We start from the raw sequence: 6391 nt of genomic DNA on the forward strand, positions 1-6391 counted from the left end.
GAGAATGGACTTAAGGATATGGGGAGGGGGAAGGGTAAACTGTGACAAAGTGAGAGAGTGGCATGGTCATATATACACTACCAAACGTAAAATAGATAGCTAGTAGGAAGCAGCCGCATAGCACAGGGAGATCAGCTTGGTGCTTTGTGACCACCTAGAGGGGTGGGATAGGGAGGGTGGGAGGGAAGGAGATGCAAGAGGGAGGAGATATGGGAACATATGTATATGTATAACTGATTCACTTTGTTATAAAGCAGAAACTAACACACCATTGTAAAGCAATTATACTCCAATAAAGATGTAAAAAAAAGAAATCTCATCTCTATATATTTTACATATAAAAAAAATAAATAAATAAACAAAATACCAAGACAGTGTCCAGCAAATAGTTCAGGACTCCATCAAGGTATCACAGGTATAGTGCTCGCTTCGGCAGCACATATACTAAAATTGGAATGATACAGAGAAGATTAGCATGGCCCCTGTGCAAGGATGACATGCAAAATCGTCAGGCATTCCACATTTTGGGGGGATTAACATATACAAACTACTATATATAAAACAGATAAACAATAAGGTCCTACTGTATAGCAAATGGAAGCTATATTCAATATCCTATAATAAACCATAATGGAAAAGAATATGAAAAAGAATATGTATATATATGTATATATAACTGAATCACTTTGCTGTACACCAGAAACTAACACAACATTGTAAGTCAACTATACTTCAATTAAAAGAAAATGATCTCATAGGTATAGCACAAAACAGAATTCACAATACCTAATCAGAATGAAGTACATTCCACCTACAAAGCAAACTCCAAACAGTAAATCAACTCACCAGCAAGTATTTGCTATTTTCAGAAGGAAAAAAAAAAAGACTTCCCAACTGTGTCTATAAATAATATACCTGTGTACTATAAAATCATAAATATCAACTGATTTGTAGTTTTTCTCTTAGAGACCTCATGGATGAAGCTTAATTGACCAACCTCAGAGTATCAGATTCATTAACAAAGTTGTTGAAATTTTACTTCTTGGGGGAAAAATATCTTAATGAAGCCAAACAATAGCTTTTCAACATAAAGATCTCTTACAAATTGAAAGTTTACAAGAAAGTGAATACTTCAGGGAAAAAAAAAGGTGAATAAGGAATACACAGGCACTTCACACACCAGAGAAGAAAAAGAAATCCAAGAGCTAAAAACATACAAATGTTCAGTCTTCTTCATAATCAAACAACGAAGACACAATTTTTACCTATAAAATTGAATGTAAAAAAATTAGAATAATCCCTACTGACAAGAGGGCAAGAAAACAAACTCTCACACATCGCTAGTGAACATTTCTGGAAGGCAATTTAGCAATATGTGTCAAAAGCCTTAAAAATAAAAACGAATACCCTTTGACTCAGCAATTCCATTTCTCTTCAAGGAAAATAACTTCAAGAATGAGATTAACATACAAAAATGTATACTGAAGCATTTCATGTAAAAGTGAAAATCTGGAAGCCACCTAAAGCTTCAACAATATGGGAACACTTTAATAAACTAAAAACTACCTATCCAATCAATGTAGTTCTATTTTAGATATATGATGTTGAAAAGTATGGGCAAATGCTCATGATATATTATTAAAGGAAAAAGTTACAAGATAACATGAAAAGTATGATCGCAAGGCTGCACACAAAAAACATTTAAGGGTATGTACCAATATAGTAATAGTGGTTACCTATAGGTGGAAGGATTGAAGATGCTTATCTCCTTTTCTGCTAATTTTTATACTATCTTCTTTTCTTTCCTTTTATTTTCATTGGCTTGCGGGATCTTAGTTCCCCAACCAGGGATCGAACCTGGGCCCTCAGCAGTGAAAGCACAGAGTCCTAGCCACTGGACCGCCAGGGAATTCCCACTATCTACTTTTCTACAATGAATATGTACTAATTTTGCCGGCTAAGTAATTTACCCATAACAAAACAAGGTAGATATTATTATTATCCTCATTTTAAATATGAGGAAACTGAGGCACAGAGAGGTTAAGTAGCTTGTCCCAGGTCACACAGCTAATACATCATAAGGCCAGGATTTGTCCTAAATTGACCTAGCTCCAGAGCCTGATCTCTAAACCACTTTGCAGTGACTCACATTTTTAAAATAATTTAAAGTAAAATGCCAGATAATCTATAATTACATGCACTACAAATTCTTAAAGAAAGAGGATCTTTGCAGGCCAGAATTTTCAGAGCATACTGGGAGACAGGTGGTGAAGCTGGATGTTTTCTCCCATCTCACCAGGCTGTCCCTTTTCATTTTAGGTTTTCACTCAGATTATCTGAAAAGTCATCTATTTATTCCTCTATCACTATTCTCCCTCCCTTCAACACACACAAACACAGCATTCTCAAAAACTCAAACTCCAATTGGTACACTTTTCTGCTCCCTTCCCAGGCCATGACAATTCCCTGAATACTTCTTTCCTGCTCCTAAAAGCCAAGGTGGGTCCCCCACAAATAACTCCCAGAGGTCTTGAAACAGAGCCAGACCTTGGAGGGGGGCCCTCCAGATATAAAAGCCCTTCCATGTCCCCTGTCTCTTGTTTGTAGAAAAGCCATAGTTTCCCAGGCCTCCCCTGAGTCACAAAAGAGCAGGCTCAAGCAGTTAATGATTAGGACAACAGCGTCACAGAATCTTTAGTTCCTCCCTGAAGAACATAGATAACAGTGTCTGATGCACATTCCTGAGTTGTTTTGCAGATACTAAAACTGCCACCAGAGGGAAAAAGCTAACTGCAGGATGACCAGACTGTAGCCATGACATAAGCTGCTCTGTCTTGAGCAGTACTGAGTCTGTGCCTTGCACAATTCCAAGAACTGGCCTCAAGGAAATGGGAACAAATCAACCCTGGAATTGAAGAGTAACTGTGCTTAAAACAATCACGATGATGCTGATTAGACCACCACATGACCAGTTTCAAGACGGTTGTCGGAACTGACTGTGCTGTTCTGCACGGAGGGCCCCCCACTGCCTGTGCACCCCTGAAACTCCCCTTTAAGACCTTCTGCCCCCTAACCAACAACTGGGAGGTGGCTTAGGGTATGCTAGTCTGCCATCTCCCCAGGTTGCCAGCTTCCTGAATAAAGCATCTTTTTTTTTCACCAACCCTTGTCTCTGGAACATTGACTCCAGAGCAATGAGCAGCCAAACCTGAGTTCGGTTCCAGCTCTGGCCAGTAACGGTCTACCCAGACATATTAACTCACAATCCAGTATAAAATAAAGTATGTTCCGTTTCCCTCACAAACAGAAATGTATACTATTTTTCCCCTAAGGAAGTTTCAAGTTAGTTTAGATGGAAGCAACATAAGTTCTTGGAAAGGTGTTGTTAAAGTACAAAAGACTCTTGACAAACTATGGTGCGCCACGTATGAATAGGCAAGATTACAGGACCTTTTCCTGCGTATCATGTGACATTCCTGCTCTGGCCTCCAAACAAAAGCCTGATAGATGTAAGTGCTTGTAGATAATACTCTGAGCCATATAGGGCACACTGAGATTTCTGTAAGGGTGCAGATGATCAAGTTGCTAGGGACTAAAGAAATGTTTTCTGTACATTAGAAGAAAAAATATTACTAATCAGTATAAAGCAAGCTCCAGCCATCTGCTGTTCTAAAATTGGACACTTGATCATGTTAAAAAGAAGTGAAGTTCCTGCTGGTGGAAGTAGGAATTTAGACTACTAGATAAAATATCACCACTAGTGATGAAATTATCTTATTAAAGAACAATGACAGCTTTTTAACTTCAGGGACCAATAATAGTTCTCCTCAGTTACATTTCAGGAAGGAATATTTTATTCTGTTATCCCAGAGCTTATTAAAGATGAGCCACTATTACTGGTGGACTGTGTTTTTGCACCTAACTGATAAATTAGATTGAGCCATATCTCCAGTATGTAAATATACATTATCAAATCTTTGTTTTGCAAAAGTGAAACTAACAAAAGATTGCCTCACCAAGGAATGAGTCTAATTAATATAAGCTCCTTCAATTATAAAGATTTATCCAAAAACAATCTTAAAATTCACATGAAACCCCCAGAGACCTCAAATAATCAAAGCAATCCTGGGCAAAAAGAACAAAGCTAAAAGCATCATACCATGTGATTTCAAAATGTACTAAAAAGCTATAATAATTAAAAGAGCATGGCACTGGCATAAAAACAGACATATAAACCAGTGGAACAGAATAGAGAGCCCAGAAATAAATCCACAATTGATCTTCAACAAAGGTGCCAAGAACACACAAAGGACAGTCTCTTCAATAAAGAGAGTTGCGAAGACTCTGTTTTCATCAAAAGAATAAAATTGGACCCTTATCTCACTCCATATGCAAAAATCAACTCAAAAATAGATTAAAGACTTAAATGTAAGAACTGAAACTATAAAACATAGGGGAAGAAAACACAGGGGAAAATCTTTTTGACATTGGTCAGGGCAATGATTTTTCTAATATGACCCCAAAAGTGCAGAAAACAAAAGCAGAAATAAATTGTATTGAATCAAACTAAAGATTCTACACAGCAAATAACAAAGTATAGAGACAATCTATGGAATGGGAGAAAATATTTGCAAGTTATCCAAAATATATAAAATACTCAAACAGCTCCAAAGCAAGAAAGCAAATAACACAATTCAAAAATAGGCAAAGTACCTGAATAGACATTTCCCATAAGAAGACATACAAATTGCCAACACATATATGAAAAGGTGCTCAACATCACTGATCATAAGGGAAAACTGCAATGAGATATCATGTCACACCAGTTAGAATGGCTATCATCAAAAAGACAAGAGATAACAAGTGTTGGCAAGGATGCAGAGAAAAGGGGACCCCTGTACACTGTTGGTGCGAATGTAAATTGGGACAGTCACTATGGAGAACAGTATGGAGGTCCCTCGAAAAGTTAAAAATAGAACTACCATATGATCCAGCAATCCCACTTCTGGGCATATAGCCGAAAGAAACGAAATCAGTTATCTCCAAGAGATATTTGTACTCCCATATTCATGGCAGCATTATTCATGATAGCCAAGGTATGCAGGCAACCTAAGTGTCCATTAATGGATGAATGGCTAAAGAAAACATTATATATATTTATATATATATATATATATATATATATATATATATATATATATATATATAATATTTTACTCCATACACAGTGGAATAAATTTCAGCCTTAAAAAAGAAGGGAATCCTGTCATTTGCAACAACATTAATGAACCTGGAGGGTATTATGCTAAGTGAAATGAGTCACAGAAACACAAATACTGCATAATGCCACTTATATATGGAGTCTTAAATTTTTTTTTAATTATAAATAAATAGATATTTAAATAGCTGAACTCATAGAAAGAGAGTAGGCTGCCAGGGGTTGGAGAGTGAGAGCAACAAGGAGAGGTCAGTAAAAGGGTACAACCTTTCAGTTATAAGATGAATAAGGTCTGAGGATCTAATAATGTACAACATGGTGACCACAGTTGATAACACATGTAGTTGAAATTTGCTGAGAGTACTAGAACTTAAATGTTCTCACACACACAAAAAAAGATACATGTGAGGTGATGGATATGTTAATCCTTTCACAATGTTTACGTATATCAAACCACCATTTTGCACACTTTAAATATCTTACCAAAAAACAAAAATCTTAAAATTTTATTTGTCAATTATACCTCAATGAAGCTAAAGGGAAAAAAAAAAAACCACGGGATAGGGGGAGACAAAATTCCTCATAATGTTAATATTGTTTTCTGATTAAAGAAAGCTTATTGGGGACTTCCTTGGTGGTCCAGTGGTTAAGACTCCACACTCCCAATGCAGGGGCCCTGGGTTCGATCCCTGGTCAGGGAACTAGATCCCACGTGCCACACCTAAGAGCCCACATGCTGCAACTAAGATCCCACGTGCTCCAACTAAAAAGATCCTGCATGCCGTAATGAAGATCTCGCACATGTACAGCCAAATTAATAAATTTTTTTTAAAAAAGAAAGCTTATTGAATCACGATATTGTACACCTAAAACTAATGTAACATTGTAAATCAACTATACTTCAATTAAAAAAGAAAATAAAAACAAATTTTAAATAATTTTTTAAAATTTCTTGGCAGAAAAAAAGCAAGCTTATTAAACACCTCCCCTATATCCTCTCCCAACAAAGACCCCACTAACGTGCGAGAAAAAGAATAAAGATAAGCCACATTAAGGAATAGAACACGGAGTGGCCAAAAGCAAAGGAGAGATTTCAACAGTTATGGAAGATGGAAAGACAGTGGAGAAGAGGTAACTTCTGTATGAGGGGAAAGAAGCCTCAGCTTGGTGTTT

At 36.7% G+C, this 6391-nt stretch overlaps 1 non-coding gene across 1 annotated transcript; it reads left to right on the forward strand.

The window, feature by feature from the left end:
- The first annotated feature begins 420 nt into the window (after nt 1-420).
- On the forward strand, nt 421-527 carry LOC136132369 (U6 spliceosomal RNA). Its single transcript, XR_010656450.1, has one exon. It is a non-coding gene; the product is annotated as a U6 spliceosomal RNA (small nuclear RNA).
- Nucleotides 528-6391: the final 5864 nt, after the last annotated feature.

The sequence above is a fragment of the Phocoena phocoena genome, chromosome 12 (assembly GCF_963924675.1).
Source record: "Phocoena phocoena chromosome 12, mPhoPho1.1, whole genome shotgun sequence".
NCBI lineage: Eukaryota > Metazoa > Chordata > Mammalia > Artiodactyla > Phocoenidae > Phocoena > Phocoena phocoena.